We start from the raw sequence: 14,554 nt of genomic DNA, 5'->3' as shown, positions 1-14,554 counted from the left end.
AAAACAAGGTTCAACAGTCCTGTGGAATGTAAAAGCATAATGGTAATCCACGAGCTATAATACAGTATTTTATGGTGTCACTGATGTTACCTGAACCATTTTATCTGTGAGAAGATTACCTGTAGGTTTGAATCTGAAGGTGTGTTTTATTACCTATTTTAAAGGCAACCTGATGGTGTCCGTTTCACAATCCGTAAATATAAAAAGATACCCTTTTGTTTAATTTACCAATTTCTAAGTCACAGATGTGCAATTTGTAAGCTCCTAATGATTTGCAAATTTCTGTAATCTTGTTTTGTAGGCTGCAGTGTGAGAAAGCAGTGGAGAGAAAATACAGGAAAAAATCACAGCCAGGGGGTCCCGTCCATTCTCTGTGTTGTTGTAATTGATGAGATGAGAAGGGATCTGTTTGATGAGCAATTCCACTCACTCTGCATGGAAGTGGAGTTGATATCATTCGTTGATATGGGTCAGTGCAGTTTATTCACCCTGTGCCAATTTTTTGGTTATGCATTCAGGTTTTAAAATATTCAGCCTCAAAATGCAGTGCATGCAATTTTGAAATCGATTTTCCACTGTGGGTCTCTGAATGGGATGCAAACCTGATAAAGGTCTCATGGGTGAAATTTGAAATTTGTCCTATTTGATGTGAATCCAATAGGATTTATAGCAGCAACAACAAAGATAGTCAAATACTTTCCAGTTTTAAATGGGAATGTTAGTGCTTGTGAAAGGCATCAACTTGATGTCGCCCAGAGGACTGAGGTCTTTTAGCCACAACTGATAAAGAGAAAGGAAAACAATCAAATCAAATCAAAATACTGGCACGAGCTTTCCCAGGCTGGTCAGAGTTCAAGCTGGGCGACTCAAGGATGGGTCAAAATCAAACCTCTCACAGCATAGGAAGGAAGTATCACCCGTGTTCCTGATGTCAACCTAAATGTGGCACTTCAGTGTTCTGCCTTAATCATCCCCCAAATCCATTTTTCAGAGAGTGGGTGCCTTTGCCAGGATATCACAGCATCGAGGTGGGCTCCGAACTTGGATGTGTCTGACTCCAAAGCCCAGGTTTCTTGTAAGTTATAGCCCAAAGTGGAGTCCTTAGGGAGGAAAAAGGAGGGCACCATGAATAATTATACCAGGACAGCAGAGAGCAGCCAGGACAGACCCAGGTAAACGCTAGAAAAGCATGCAGTTAGACCCTACTGCTGGGAACATAAGACCCCATTGCCCCACATAGCACAAAAACAGACAGACAAGAGCACCCTATATTCTGGGGAAATGGAAGGAGCCTGCAGGACCCTTTGCCCAGAATCCCAAGTACTGCCCCTGACACAGAAATAGTGCCTGGATGCTGGTTCATGTGGTTTGCAATACAGATTTAGTATCCCTTATCCAAAATGGTTGGGGTCTGAAGGATTTTAGATTTCTGATTTTTTCAGATTTTGAAATATTTGTGTGCACATAATGAGATATCTTGGGGCTGAGACCCAAGTCTAAACACAATTTTTTTTTTTTATGTTTCATATGCCTTATGCACATAGCCACAAGGTAATTTTTATACAATATTTTAAATAATTCGTGCATGAAACAAAATTTGTGTTAATTATATATGAAGTTTTCCATTTGTGATATCATATTGGTACTCAAAAGTTCTGGACTTCAGAGCATTTTGGATCTTGGATTTTGGGATTAGGGATGCTTCCCCTGTATACACAAAGTAGGGATCAGGGGCTGGCACGTGCACAGGAATTCCTGGGGGCCAGGCCTCTGCCACACTCCTTCTCTGGGGAGCGGTCGCCCTCTCCCCCTGCTGCAACCTTGAGAACAGAATGGGAGCTTCCCCTTAGCCACAGGGATCAACCTAATGTCCGTCACCTCCCTCCTCATGTATACACATTTCCCAAATGATTGGTCCAGGCCTGTGATCCAACCTGGGCCAATTAGAAACCTTCCCCCAGATTTCTCACTTGGGGTTGGAGCCCCATAAATTGGAGCTGCTGCCATCCAACAAGGAGGGTACAGCAGGGGTGTGAGGCAGGAGGTGAGAGTGCCTTGCAGAGAGTGTCTGGCTCCCGCCTCCCCCAGCTGCTCCCTCACTGAGCCAGTGCAACTCCCTCCTGCTTTGTGCTTGGGTTAATCCTCCTCTGTTCCTATACTAGCAACTAAAAGGGTTCTAGATAATGTGAGTACTACAGCCGACACCTGGCTGATGTGAGGGACTGCGAGGTGGGGTGGCAGAGCAGTGAGCCAGGTGCCTGGACAAGTCTGCAGGCTCCAGTGAATGGAGCATTGCAACTACCCAAAGTGTACTCCACCAGCCAACAGTGTGAGCATTCCCTAGGAACTTACAGGAATGTAGAATGCTGGACCCACTAAATGGGAGTCTGCATTTTCACTAGATTACCAGGACATTCATACAGCATTAAACTTAGAAATGCATTTAACTCCAGGACAATAACATTAACTGTTGATTCAGTGGCGTACATTCATCGACAGTGGACCAAGGGCAAAAACCAGGCTTCATTCTCTAGGGTTATTATCGAGAGAAAGCAGTGTGTCTCTGGAGACAAGGACTCTCAGTTTCCATTTTGTCCTGATGTCAGCCTAAAAGTAGAGTGAGGCCACTGAAAGCTCACAGCTGGTTCCACGTGCTGAGTCTGAGAAAAGGGGACTCTTTCATCCTATCGCATCCTAAAGATACGCCAGTTTGCTCCGTCCCTTTTCTTTCTTACTCATTTGCCCCTCTGCCTTCAGGTCTGTGCAGAGGCAAAGTTCTGTGTATTAGAGTACACAGCTACGCTACGTCACCTTACCTTTCTCAACGGGACAGAGTCTTCTCTACCATGACAACATGCTCATTTGCTGAGCCGTACATGGGCTACAATTTTAGCCCCCATAATTTATCCTTTAAGAATCTCTAATAGCTTCGTGAATCTGGGAAGCAATAAAATCATCAACTTTTCTTAAGCTTAAATTAAGTGCAGATCCTTCTTTCCGTTTAAGTCACAGCAAAAGCTTTGCTTTTCATTCAGCTCCACACATATTTATGGGCATCTATCAGGACCCAGCGCTTCCGCCCATCACTCCATGTGCAGGCCTCTACTCACGATTCATATTTGGACAGGAACTTGAAGTTTACAAAGCCCTTTGACACGTATGTCCTCATTTGATCCAAACAAATGATGCATTCAAAAAAGCACTTGCATTGAGGTAGAGATGCTAGTTAATATGGTAATAATATCAATGCTGATATTCATGTTAAATTAAGAGTAGTGATAATAATAAGCCTTGTGGGACAGGTATTCAAATGTTTGTTGAATTAATGAACATAAAAACTTTCATTATTTATGGGTTGATTTTTATATTTAGATCCAGCGAGAGTTGCCTTAATGCAAAGTTAAAATCGGCGCCTCCTGTGCCCATGGTTTCTGTCGTGCTTCCGTTAGTGTGGTAATTAGAATAATGGACCTCTAGAGAGGTCCCTGTCCTAATCCCCATAACCTGTGACTATACTGCCTTACGTGGCAGAAGGAACTTTGTAGGCGAGATCAGGAATATGAACCTGGGGATAAGATGATTATCCTGGGTTATTCCGGGTAATTGTATCATATGAATCCTTAAAAGTGTAAAAGCTTTTCCAGCTTTTTGTGGGGATGAAGAAGATGTGGACATTGAAGAATGTACAGTAGAATCCTACCTGGCTGGCTTTAAAGATGGAGGAAAGGGGTCATAAACCAAGGAATGTTGGTGTCATCTAGTAGCTGGAAAAGGCAAAGAAATGAGTTCTACCCTCAAAGCTGCAGGATGACTGACTAACATACATCTTGCTTTTAGCCTGATGAAACCTATGCTTGGCTTCTAAACTATCAAGAAGATAATACATTTATGTTGTTTAAGCCAGACTCCCCAACCCCTGGCCACGGAGGGCTACTGGTCCATGGCTTGTTAGGAGCTGGGGTGCATAGCAGGAGGTTAGTAGTAAGGCAAGTGAAACTTCGTTTGCATTTACAGCCACTCCCTATCTCTCCCATTGCCTCCTGAGCTTCTCTTTCTGTCAGATCAATGGTAGCATTAGATTCTCACAGTGGCACAAACCCTATTGTGAACTGCACATGCAAGGGATCGAGGTTGTGTGTTTCGTATGAGAATCTAATGCCTGATGGTCTGTCGCTGTCTCCCATCTCCCCCAGATAGGACTGCCTAGTTGCAGCAAAACGATCTCAGAACTCCCTCTGATTCCACATTATGGTCAGTTGTATAATTATTTCTTTATATGTTACAATGTACTAATGATAAAAATAAAGTGCACCACAAATGTAATATGCTTGAGTCATACCAAAACCATCCTCTGCTCCCAGTATGTGGAAAAATTGTCTTCCATGAGACCATTCTCTGATGCCAAAAAGGTTGGAGATCACTGGTTTAAGCCACCAATTTTGTGATCATTTTTCACCTCAGCAACTGGGAACGCATACGGCCACATTATTATCAGGAAAAACAAAAAATACACAGAGAGAATGGTCTCTGGGTCTTTGATCAGGAACAGTAAAAGTGAAGAGCAACATCATTTACAATCCTAAAAAGAGTCCTCCCCAGCAGCACAGCAGATGTGGAAGGCATGGCATCAGATTCCGATTTGCTAAGTAGTCCTGTGGCATGATGGGGAGCCAGGCTGGTTGGGTTAAAATATGATTTGTGTTCATAAGCAGAGAATGTAACCCTTGACAGACAATCCAACTGCTCTGTGCCTCAGTTTCTTACACTAAAGTGGGAATAATAATGATACAAATGTCATATTCCTATGTGAGGGTGGAATAAGTTGACATACGTAAGCACTAACATAGTGCCTGATACACCACAAGTGCTATGCACACGTTGGACTCTGCTTAAATTTACATTAGATGTTTTAGCTTAGCCTACGAATTTAGTTAGGAGAAGATGAAACAAAGTTTCCAAACTTTTGGAGTTTAGAAAGAATATAATCCATGGAGTCAAATTCAAGTCATAGCTCAGCTAAAGTAATAGGCAGTTTATTTACTCTTTGACCTTCATTTTCCACCCTCTAAATAACAACAACAATGACAACAACAAATAAACAAACAAAACAATGAAAACTACCCAGTGGTATTACTATAATGTGGAAATGTGGTATCATCCATGGACAGAGGTGTCTCCTCGATTTGAGAGCCACACACAGCTACCTCTGCCTGTTAGCCCATTGCGTCCTCATCTTCCCATGAGGCTTCAGTGTTCTACTGCTGACTCTCCCACTACCGGGATTTACATTGCATGAAAATTGCTTCCTCAAATGCAAGCTAACATATGCCTGACATAGTTATTATAGAATGGCTTTATTGTACACACCTATTTTTATTATTGCGTTATAATAATGGAATATCAGTAGCAGATGAAAGCTTCTGTACCAAACAGCAGGCCTTCACTTTGACAAGCCTGGCCATCATTGTGTATGCGGATGGAGACTGAGTTGCTGGCCACCTTAAATAAAAAGTCTCCGACAATCTGAAAGAACATTTACTTTCAGGAGCACACTTTAAAGAGTGACTAACTGTACCTACGAAGCGGTACAACTGGGCAAGGGACTAGCAAAACCCCAAGGGGTAAGTTGCCTCCCAGGTAACCAGCATGTCTAAATATCCAAATGACCATGAAAAATGAGGGATGCTTGGGATTCCGTGTGGTTCCTTAGTGCTACTGAGTCACTGTGGTTTTTCAAAACTGCAGGGATTGTTGCTGACTGGGGACTGAGCAATTGCCACAGTCCACTCCATTTTCATCTGCGGCAGAAGGCCTGCTCACCTTGAGCATATGCAAGATGCTTACTGCTTCATCTCTCTCCTCCTTAATCCCATCACCCTCTCCTACTCCTCTTCTGACAGCTTTGCATCTCTACCCTTTCATGTAGCTGACTTAGCTGACTTAAACGTCTTAGCATCCCTGAGAGGTGGAAAAAGTCAATGGAAGATGGTGGAAGGGAGCCATTGTGAGGGGCTGAGTTCAATTCAGTGTCAATATGGGAGATGTGAATTATGGGAGCATGAGGGCATTAGCTCTCAGAGGAATAGGAGGTTTAGAAAGAGCCTGTCTCTTAGATGACGAGCTTGAAGATGGCAACAAAAGGCCTAGGCTTGAGACTCTCAGTTTGCATCGTGAACTCAGTTTCCATATCTATGAAATGCACATGACTATCACTATCTGGAAATGTTACGCACATGAACAGAACATATGTGAACTTTGCAGCAAGGCGCATGCCACCTGGAAGGTGGTCAACATCAGCTCCTTCTTAGTGATGGGGCTGGTGGGGGTAGGGTGAGAATTGTTTGGAGTATCTGAGTAAAACTTCCCCCACTATCTCATTTTATGACCTCAAATATGTTATTTAATCTCTTGAACCCTCACCTACCAAACCTAAATAACACCTTCCCTTCACCTTCCTCAAGGGAGCTGCTAGTCTGGCTACTGAAACACGGATGCTTACCTGCTCCCTTCAAGATCTGAAGTCATGCAGAAGTTTTTTTCAAGATCTGGAGGGGAGAGAGTTACTCAGCCATAAAGGGATCAGTTGAGAATGATGGCAGAATGAGGGAGGCAGAGAAGATATTACAGCAATAACTTTTTACCTCCCTCATTCTGTTTTTCTCTGTACCTTCCTCTCCTACCTTTCCCCAACCAACACCTTTTCCTCTTATCTTTTATGCTTTGGCTCAGTTAAAGGTCCTTTTAGGAGCCCTCTCTAACTTCAAAGGTCAGGGATTGATGGCCTTCCATGTCACCCTGCTCTTCACCAAATTAGAGCTTTTTTAAAAAAAAAAAAAATATATATATATATATATATGTATATAACATTTTATCTATCTATTATCTATCTGTCTATCCATCCATCCATCAGTCTGTTCATCCATCCATCCATCCGTCAGTCTGTCCATCCATCCATCCATCCATCCAGATATCTATCTATCTATCTATCTATCTATCTATCTATCTATCTATCTATCTTATCTAACCTATCTATTCTATCATTTGTACAACTATCTTCTATCTACATATACATACATACATGTACACATCTATGATTTAAGATTAAAATAAGACTATATAGCTCTTAATGAAGAAAAGCAAACCTCTGTCCAGCCATGTCCACACCCAATATCTGCCCCCAGAACGCTTTTAATGTTTAGCTGTTTTTGCATGTTATTTATCTCTCTATGTTTATAGTAACCTGTTTGCATAGCTATATATTTTATACTTACTGTAGGGAAGACCCACTGACTTTCTATGATACAAAGTGAGCCCTAGGACTTTGTCTGCTCTCTCCCATGCACATGCGGAAATACACAACTTTTTGCATTTCTTCCTCCTCTCGTTACTGTTCAGTTTTTGTTTGAATCAATCTTTAATGCTCCTGACATCATGGCCATGCCTGTATTGTCCACGCTGAGTCTCAGAGAGTGTGATGATTGGATTTCCCTTCTTGTTTGGTGTCACTGAGTTAACCAATGCCTCGTCTATTTAAGTCATTGTTGCTGTTTTCTGTAGTCTTACTACGAATTCATCTCCAAACTCTCTTGTACATGCTTTTCCTAATGCGGTTGGAGAATCGGGTCATCCATAGGGTCTCTTTTGTTCTAGGAAAAGTCTTTTCTGGAACTTTTTATGCTCCTGCTTTGGCCTGATCCTATTTTTCTGGAAACCACGCATGTCATCCTAGAGATTCCTTCCTTCTTGATCCTGGGAATTCCTTTCACTTCTGTCCTTCGTTGGTTTCTTTTCCTGTATTTTATGTCCCCCTTGTTCTTAGTTATCACCTTTATTTGGGGCACGCAATCTTCTGTCATTCCTGGAGAGAGGGCACAGGATGTGTATGAACAACGTGTCTTTATCCAACCTTCCCACTTGATTGTAGTTTGGCAGCTATGCATTGAATTCTAGGTTGGACTACCTTTCCCTCTGAGTCCAAGGACATTGATGTACCACCTTCCAGCTTCCAGGGCTGCTGAGAAACCAGTATCTTACTGAATCCTTACGATACGAATGCCACTTGTTTGTTCTCGCTTTCTGGAAGCTTTACAAATCTTCTCTGTATCTCTCGTGTTCTAAAAGTGGCAGTGCTAGGTTAATTCTATGTCTTCACTATTGTGAATAGAGCTGCGGTGAGCATGAGAGTGTATGTGTCTCTCATAGAATGAATTATTTTCCTTTGGGTTCACTTAATTCACATGATCATGTAGATCTTGCAAATGTTGACACATTTTATCATACTATATGAAAAACACATTTGTTAATATCGGCAATCTCATTACAAAAACTCCTTAAGAATTGGGAAGCTGTCAAATTAACGAAGACGTACAGAAAACTTTCAAAATTCGAATTTTCACTGGAGAGTTTGAATTTTATCATTAAAAGCAGATTGTCAGCTGTTTTCCTAACAGGCCCACTTCATTAACTTTTAATAAACTCTCTGACAAACAAAACAGCAAAATAAAAATGACAGTCCTTGCTTCAGTCATTTTACACTGATCGTGCAGAATACTTCGAGGACACTTTTAAATTGTGTTTTGATTATCTTTCATGTCTGCAATTGTTTTTGCTTTACTGTTGCTTAAGATTCTTATTTTTCTTTTAAGGTAAAATTTACATTCAATTAAGTGAACAAATCTTAAATGTCCCACTATTTTGCCATGTATGTACCTATGCAACAACTCTGCATGATCTGCACATGTACCCCAGAACCTAAAGTACAAAAATAAAAATAAAATAAAATTAAAAAAGAGTTTGACTGATACAGATACCACTGCAACCAAAACACAGTCCAGATCCTATCGTGGGAAAGACCTCTCTATTTACTCAAGTAGAGAGAAGGACTCATTTTCTACTTCTCTACCAAGGGAAAGGCGCTTTGGACTTCCTCATGATGCCCTCGTTTGGCATTCCAGAACTGTATATAAGAAATAGCATTGCATGTTGTCTGTGTCCTGCCTTTTTTTTTTTTTTTGAGATAGAGTCTCCGTCTGTTGCAGGCTGGAGTGCAGTTGTGCGATCTCAGCTCACTGCAGCCTCCGACTCCCTGGTTCTAGTGATTCTTCTGCCTCAGCGTCCTGAGTAGTTAGAATTACAGGCACATACCATCATGCCCAGCTAATTTTTGTATTTTTAGTAGAGATGAGGTTTCACCATGTTGGCCAGGATGGTTTCAATCTCCTGACCTCATGATCCGCCCCACTCGGCCTCTCAAAGTGCTGGAATTAGAGCCGTGAGCCACTGTGCTCTGCCTGTGTCCAGCCTCTCTACCCTGACATGTTTCTGGTGTTTCTCTATACTGCTACATGTATCCATGGCGTGTTTCTTCTTATTTCTGAGTATTGTTCCATTTATTACCCATTGCCATTCAGTGGGCCCCTGGGCTGGGCTGTATCCTGTTTGGGGCTGTTATGAATGAAGCTGAAATTAATATTTTGTGCAGTTCTTTCAGTAAACATCTTTTTACTTCTACTGGGTAAATACCTAGAAGTGAAATATTTAGGTCATAGGGGGATGTTTAGATTTGTTTTCAGAAACTGCCAGAAGTTTTTCCAATATAACTGAAACATTTTTTAACCACCGTAATAGTACATGAGTGTTCTGGTTGTTTCACATTCTTGTCAACATTTGGCTTTGTCAGGCATTCCCATTTTAGCTCCTTTGGTGGTTATATAGTGATATCTTGTTATGATTCATATTTGTATTTTTTTCTAATAGATGATGATGTTGAGCATTTTTTCTTTTTCTTTCTTTCTTTCTTTCTTTCTTTCTTTTTTTTTTTTTTTTTTGAGAGGGAGTTTTGCTCTTGTTGCCCAGGCTGGGGTGCAATGGCACAATCTCAGCTCACCATAGTCTCCACCTCCCAGGTCCAAGCAAATCTCCTGCCTTAGCCTCCCAAGTAGCTGGGATTACAGACATGCGCCACCACACCCTGCTATATTTTTATTTTTAGTAGAGATGGGGTTTCTCCATGTTGGTCAGGCTAGTCACATTTTTTCATGTCCCTATTGGCCATTTATCTATATCCTTTTATGAAGTATCTGTTGTCCATTTTTTATTGGATCATTTGTCTTCATATTATTGATTTAAAGGGATTAATTATATATCCCATATACATGTGATGTGTGTATATCTCCTTTGTGAAATTATTTAGATACTTTAAAAATTTTAATTGTGCAAAATACATATAGCATAAAATCCACCATCTTAATCATTTTTAAGTGTATAACTTAGTAGTGTTAAATGCTAACACACTTTTAATCCTCAAGACGTTTTTCTTTTGCTCCAAATGTTTTCTTTTAATAGTGAATTATTCTTTTTCAATAGATGCAATATCTTCCTTTATTTCTCTAAATTACATAATTATCTTCTGTTCCCTGCAATGTCTCATTTTCCATTTTGATTTAGAGTCTGAAGTCCATGCTCTTCTCAAATACATATGATCCTTTATTTCCCATAGACAATGAAGAGCATGGAGTCATAGCTTGTGTGGAGGCTGCATGTGCTGGGTGGGGTTTGTCAAATGCTTTGCCTGAAAATAGATAAATGGCTCAGCTCTTTCATTGGTTCAACTCCGAATTTTATTTGTAGGTCTTGGATCATGAGCTGCTCAGAGTTTCCAATGATGATGGAAACTTTTGCCTGGCCTCTCTTATCCTAACCATGTTCTGATGGCCGAGTAGGGGAAGTGAGTTGAGGTGGCGGGTGTGAAGGATCTCACCTTGCAGTCACTAGGCTTTCACCAAATCTTCTTGGTTTCACTGGGCTACCTGGGATCTGGAGCCTTCCTAGTTCAGTTCTTCTGCAGACTAAACTCCATGTCTCTTGCCTCTGGCAAGGTAGTATGGAGGAAACAGTTTGGGCCGGGGCAGAGCAGACATAACCTCCTAGCCAGTCATCCTGTATTCAGTCTGACCTTGAATCTGGCCTTCAGAGGCAAGTGGTTGTCCCCTCCTCAGCCTCCCCAGGACTCCCCAGTCCACACCCCCATGGCCCTGGAGGCCCCTTCTCCAGGCAGACACTGTGGTGTTGTTCTTGCTGTCAGCCAAGTGATTTGCTGCCTTCCCACCCATTCTCTGAGGTCCTAGTGTTTGACACCCTTGATCTGCTGTTCCTGCCTCTCTGATTTCCTTATCTTCGTGGACCTGTATATTCCCTCCTTTGCAGTGCTATGGGAAGAAGGTCAGAGGAGGGATGCCCATCATGCGCCTTACACAACGTATGGTCAATGTCAGCTTACACTTGTCTCTGAGCTCCTTCCGGGGCAGGGACCATAAATATATGGTTACCGTTATCTCCCAGATGGCAGGTGCACAACAAACATTTGCTGAGCTGGATATATTCCTGCACTGCTTCCAGAGATGTGCCTGTCCCACCCTGGTTTGTGGTAATAGTACCTCATTGCTTGGTGATTCAAACCTGGAAATAACTCCTTCATTATTCTGAAGTGTGGACTCTGAGACATTCTCTGTGCCACCATGAGCGTGCTTTCTTACCATGGCACTCTACCAGGAGCTGGACTCTCCATCGCCTTCCTTCCACTCTTCCGTAGGTTACAGGCAGGCACTAGCGGGTCACAGGGGACTTTGCTCTGCTTCGTCGCCTTCCTGCCTTGAATGTCTGCGTTTGGGGCCTGTGCTTATTTTCACGTTTTCATTACAGGCTGCCACTGGATTCTCAAAAGGCAAATTGGCCCCAACTCTCTTAAAAAACAAACAGCCTCTCCTAGTGCTCCAAAATAATTATCTCCAAAAGGGAAGGAGGCAGCCCATCCACTTTCAGTCCTAAATGACATCATGGCTGGTGTGCAGTATTTAGAAGATTAATAACATCTGCTTTTCAAATCACGGTTGCTCGCAGACCCCGGAGCTCACATCAAACATATGGGGCGCTTTGTATGCATGATGTGCAGGAGAACACTCCACTGCCAAGGCCACAGACTAGAGAAACGTTGTCACAATAACACTTGCTTCCTTTTATTGAGGGCTTTTGATGAGATGGGCAGGTACTGACCCCTTACACAGACTACACCTCAATTACCAAGGTCAGCCTGCAGCATCAGTACTGTTATTCTGACTTACTTTAAAGGAAAGCTAAAGATCCAAAAGACTGAAAAATGTATCAAACTTCCGACAGAGAGTCAGTGATGAAGTCAAAAATCAAATTCAAGTAGGCATGACTCCAAACAGGACTCTTTCAACTCTCCCAACCTGTTTCCAATTTTGACCAGCAGGACGCATGCAGAAACAGAGTTTACAGAATATCTGTGATGAGACGGGACCTTCCACTCGTTCGATCATCTTCTTCTCAGTTAAACACATTCCAGAGCGTGGAGTTTGACTGGAGAAACCCTTTCATCCCTGGAGCGGCGTCCACATTTGTTTCTTGATGTTGAATAAAGTGGCTTGCATCACTGCAAATCAAGAATGTACATGATAACCCAGCAACCCCAGCTTCTGATTTATACAGACTGATACTGGAAGATGAAAATGGAAGTGAACCACTGTCTGCATTTTAAACACGTTTGCCTGAGGTTTTATGTTATTTTCTTTCTCTTCTTTCAGGGTTAGAGAAATTGGCAGGCTGCCCCTAGCCTTTCAAGCAGGTTTCAATGAGTGAAAGAAGTAAAGGAAAGGTCGAAAATAGGGAGCACGTGTACAATTTCTAAATGTTTCCAGGGCGAAAACAGTTGTTCAGACAACTAGAAAAGAGATTAATAAAAAGACAGGAGGGGTATTCTTACTTTTCTCCTGCATCTGAGAGAAGAAACCAGAGGCTGTGCAGGAGACAAGGGATGTCTTGTTCAGTCCCTGAGAACGGGAGTGCCCAGGACTCCATCAGCCTGAGTCTTCGGAAAAAATCTTCCCTTGTAATAGCTCCAGTCCCACATTTCAGACCATCTCTCAGTCTCTTTAAGAAACCTGGAGTAGGAGGATGGGGCTGAAAAAAAAAAAAACAACTTTTTTTTTTTTTTGAGATGCAGTTTTTCTCATTACCCAGCCTGGAGTGCAATGGTGCGATCTCGGCTCACTGCAACCTCCACATCCTGGGTTCAAGCAATTCTCCTTCCTCAGCCTCCCGAGTAGCTGGGATTGCAGGTATGTACCACCACACCTGGCTGATTTTTTGTGTTTTTAGTAGAGACAGGGTTTCACCATGTTGGCCAGGCTGCCCTTGAACTCCTGACCTCAGGTAATCCACCTGCCTTGGCCTCCCAAAGTGCTGGGATTACAGGCGTGAGCCACCACACCCAGTCATAAAACACTATTAAAGGTTTTTAACTCACAGTATTGAAGATATTGACATTAGTTAAGGATATGTATCTTCATTGCCAAGCTTGAATCAGCTTTGGAGAATCAGTGGGAGGAACAGGGAATTAAGGGATGCTATTAATTCTGCCAAGGTCAGTCTGTAGGATGCCATGGATGGTAGTGGACACATGACCAGAGCATGGACTGTGAAACCCAAAAGAAGGGCCTACGCCTCACTTCCATTCATTTCGCAAATTCACATGGTGCTCTTTCTTTGTGTCAGTCAGAGATGGGTAGAGAACAAGACGTGTATTATCCCTGTTTTGTGGAGTTTACACTGGTGACCAAGCAAAGGTACAAATCTATCAAAAAATTGCAAGAGGAGTTGGGTGTTTTGAGGGGGACGAGCAAGAGAAGTGCAGTGAATCCCTGCAGGTCACCTGCAGAGCTGTCAGGAAGGGCTCTGTGAGGAAGCAGCATTTAATCTGAGACCTAAAAGAAAAGAACAGAACCCTGCAGAGAGAAGAGATTGACCAAGCCTGAGTGGGGAGAGGTGGGAGATTGAACACCAGCCAGCAGGTCTGCCTGCCAAAGGGAGGCCGGGCTAGGTCCTGGGGGCCCTCTAGAACACAGGAAGTCAGATGTAACTCTCAATGCCCTTGGCAGTCATGATAGGATATTAAGTAGTTAAAGGTCATGCACCAGGGTCCAGCAGTTCCAACCCTGCCACATGCTTTAATAAAAAAAAAGATTGCCATATCGCCACACCAATTTATTTATATATTTTCTGTGCTGCTGGACACCACAAAGGCAGAATCAGTAGTTGTGACAGAGACCTTATGGCCCCAAAGCGAAGAATATTTACCATCTGGCCTTTAACAGAAAAAAATTGCCCACCCCTGTCCTGTTCCACGCGATCCGTGGTGAACTCCAACTATTTGAGCATCAGTTTCTCCTCTATAAAATGATGCTGGTTCACTGGAAACAGGTAAATTTTATGGTATATAAATTATATCTCAATAAAATTGTTTACGGAAATGAAGATGTCAATGGTGCAGGCATGGTACTGCTAGAAAATGGGTGAAAAGGGGCTCAGCACGGTGGCTCACCCTTGTAATCCCAGCACTTTGGTAGGATGAGGTAGGGGGATCATGAGGTCAGGAGATCAAGACCATCCTGGCCAACATAGTAAAACCCCACCTCTCCTAAAAATACAAAAAAAAAAAAAAAAGAAAAAAGAAAAAATAGTTGGACATGGTGGTGCA

This window comes from Saimiri boliviensis, chromosome 2, assembly GCF_048565385.1.
Source record: "Saimiri boliviensis isolate mSaiBol1 chromosome 2, mSaiBol1.pri, whole genome shotgun sequence".
NCBI lineage: Eukaryota > Metazoa > Chordata > Mammalia > Primates > Cebidae > Saimiri > Saimiri boliviensis.
This window is presented reverse-complemented; position numbering follows the sequence as displayed.